This window comes from Limulus polyphemus, unplaced genomic scaffold (genome assembly GCF_000517525.1).
Source record: "Limulus polyphemus unplaced genomic scaffold, Limulus_polyphemus-2.1.2 Scaffold1716, whole genome shotgun sequence".
NCBI lineage: Eukaryota > Metazoa > Arthropoda > Merostomata > Xiphosura > Limulidae > Limulus > Limulus polyphemus.
In genome coordinates this window covers 213,926-217,471 of record NW_013667326.1, presented here as the reverse complement: position 1 = coordinate 217,471, position 3,546 = coordinate 213,926, and the positions used below count along the sequence as shown (strand labels likewise).

Sequence of the window (3,546 nt, the reverse complement as noted above, 5' to 3'; positions counted from 1 at the left end):
TAACTTTATACACAAGTGCCAAAATACTATAATTATATATAAACTGTTTTTCTTGTTTCAGCGTAAAGCCACACAATAAGCTGTCTGCACTCTGTCATTCGCGGGTATCGAACTTTGGATTTAAGCGTTATAAGCTGCAAACTTACCGTTGACCCACCAGGGAATTATATATATATATAGTGACAAAGCATAATCTAAAGCTTATAAAGTACATCAAATATTTCATTATTATTCTTCATTATACACGTATCTATCTATCTATGAACATATGATTTTTAGGTAGTATTTGGAATAGACAAAGATAAATTGGCAATTATATAATAAACGGTGCTTATACAGAGTATAATATTTAAAGATAAACCGACGAGGTTGAGAAATAATGCAAGACTACACACTGCAATAAGGCCCTTGATATGTGTATAGCACTTGAAAACGTTTTTTTTTTTTTTTAGCAACTGCAAAATTAATTAATTACATACAATCTTAGCCTGAGCCAACAATATTTGAGAATGTTTGTTCAACGTTCTCTGTAAATATGAAAGTAAGTAGTTTTGCCAGTATTTGTCGCTGTTGCAGCAAATCTTTTTATTATTATAATTATAGATAAAGTGTTTTATGGATGCTTCTTATCTCCTTTCTATTGCTAATCTGGTAATTACGAAACCCAGGAAGTGGAATAAACTCTCACTATTGGCTAAACGGGAAAGCAATACTTTATACTGAAACATAGTAGGCTGAGGCAGAGATTAAAGGCGTGTTTGATTAATTACTTAGGCAGTGAAGAAGAGTATAACTATTGGTTAAACAAAGAGAACAGAAAACATATTATTGGCTAGTTACATCTGGGATTTGTTGTTAAATGTAGAGAAGTTTATTTATTGATAGTATTAAGTGCGGTAAAGTTTAGCCCTAGCTAAACCAAAGCAAAAAACGTACACAAGTTACAGTGTTAATTTTCCTCTTTATCGAATATTGGCTGTACTAAATACAGGCAACTAATGTTAAGCCTAAAACAAGTGGCGTTACAAATTCCGATGTCTGCAGTTAAAATGATTTCGTATTATTCTAGGTATCCTGTATTTAACGATATGCTGTTGCAATAAAGATAATAATTACACCGCAAATGTATTTTTAATACTAGATAAGGATTAAACCCATGTTCTCTATCCATGTTTTATTTTAATTTACAAACTGATAGTCAAGGTTTATATCCATAATTCGTCTTCATGAATCGCATCTCTCTCTAAAAAGCCCCCCAGTGGCACAGCGGTATGTCTGCGGACTTACAACGCTAGAATCCGGGTTTCGATACCCGTGGTGGGCAGAGCACAGATAGCCCTTGTGTAGCTTTGTGCATAATTAAAAACAAACAAACAAACAAACTCTCTAAAAGTTGAAAATGAGCTTCAAATTGATATCCACCCACCGTATACATCCTGCTTTGATCGACTGTTTTGTTACCATTTGCAGCAGGAAATGTTTTTATATTTTCAACAACGAGGGAAACAAATGTGTTGCTGCACATTGTATTGCTTACTGTTTAGGAAAACTACGCCATCATCACATGAACATATGCATATTTACATAACTTAAAGACGTTTAGTAATATAATATACTGTCCTTACTTATTCTTTCTCTCTCTATTCTCGCCATTAAACAAAATCTATGCGGCGTTCACATCATACAAAAAGCAACAATTCATTTTCATACACTCATAATTTAAAAAGATACATTTACAAGCAAGAATCAAAATTATCACTGACACTCAGTAAATTCAAATATAAATCTGCTACATCATTACAGCTAGTTAACCCAATGATATTGTTTCTAAATCTTTGTTAATCTGTATTCTCATTTTCAAATGTATTACTCATCTGAGGACCGGATCTGTCGATTCACGACAGACCTCCTGTTTGTTTTTTTTATTAGACAAAAAAAAAAACTATTGAAATATATTACACGAAACGTTCTAAGGAATATGTAGTTTATATGTAAAAAAAGTGGACCCGACATGACCAGGTGGTTAGGGCCCCGGCATGGCCCGGTGGTTAGGGCGCTCGACTCGTAATCTGAGGGTCGCGGGTTCGAATCCCCGTTACACCAAACATGCCAACCTCCGCCTTTGCCTGGTCCCAAGTCCAGGATGAGAAAGGGGGAAGGTTGGGCGTGGGGCTAGCAACTCCACCCCGTAAAAACCAACCTGCTACAAGTAACTGCAACAACACGGCCCTATGCCCCACTGGGAGTTTACAGGAATAAAAAAAAATGTAAAAAAGTAGTTTAATTATACTTAGTATGTTTGTGACTTTTTAACTTCCGAATTTTATTAAAGTTTATTGAAAAAGTTATTTTTTACTTTTAAATACACCATTCTAGCTTAAATTTCTTATTATTTTATGTTGTCTGCTTAAACCCCGAAAAAAGTGTCTAATAGAGTTTTTTTTTTTTCAATAAAACTACAGATTTTAGTATGATTTTATTCGGACGTGACCTGATTGTGCGGTAGAGCTCTGTATTTCGGAGCTGATGAGTCATATTAGGATCTGTGCGGTACCACAAAATTGTCCCTGCGTTTTAAGTGAGTGCGTTATAAGAGACAATCAATAAAATAGCTGTTGGTTTGTTTCGTTCCCCTTCTGGTCAATAACTCAAAATTAGAAACGGCGGCAGACCTTAGTAGCCTTATAAAAACTTTGAAATGTGAATATAACTACTGATTGTATTCCAATAATACAATACCAAATTTATGGAAATTTCATATGAACATTGGTCTAGAAACAAATTTAAAACTGTATTTAAAATATGAAACATATACGTAAAAATAGAATCTGTTTATTTATTATTGATCAGAAAGTTATATTTCATATACCCGACCAATTTTGACTAGTTTTATATTCATTAACTTAGACGACCCCCAGTGGCACAGCGGTATGTCTGCTGACTTACTGCGCTAGAAACCGGGTTTCGATACTCGTGGTGGGCAGAGCACAGATAGCCCATTGTGTAGCTTTTTGCTTAATTACAAACAATTAACTTATTTATTTTTATTATTTTCAATTAGTACGTATTGTTCATTTTTTTTCCACGCTGAAACAGTTACGTAGCTGGATAAAAATCACGTAAATTTTGAGTGATCGATAATGATATACGATCAAACGTCAGTGATAAATATCCTTACCTGAGTTATTGTTGTAGTTGTCGAAAGGAATGGTAAAACACAAATATAATATCAGCAATAAGTTCCAGGTCTATAATAGCTTGAGAATTATTTCTAAGCATGCTGTGTTCACTTTTCAAGTAATCTTTACAATACTAGTTCTTGAGAACTTGTAAGAGTAAAACACTTCAACTATAAGCGACTGGTACATGCTTTGCGTCTTTTAAAAACTGATAAATCCTCCTTTTTTATTGGTTGTTAGCTGGAAGGAGTGTCTTTTTTTTTCAAACCTGAAATAGGAGATACAGGTATTCAAATTCATCCAATCAAATCATAGAAGCTTGAGAATTATATTACTATCATTATAACACTTTATAATTTATTGTTAA

The 3,546-nt window shown here is 33.7% G+C and overlaps 1 protein-coding gene across 1 annotated transcript in view; it reads right to left on the bottom strand.

The window, feature by feature from the left end:
• The window catches only part of LOC106464680 (beta-2 adrenergic receptor-like), a 14,308-nt gene extending 11,009 nt beyond the window's left edge, over positions 1-3,299 (bottom strand). Inside the window, exon 1 of the mRNA XM_022392444.1 lies at positions 3,179-3,299. The gene's annotated coding sequence lies outside the window, so the exon portion shown is untranslated. The remainder of the gene's footprint in view (positions 1-3,178) is intronic.
• Positions 3,300-3,546: the final 247 nt, after the last annotated feature.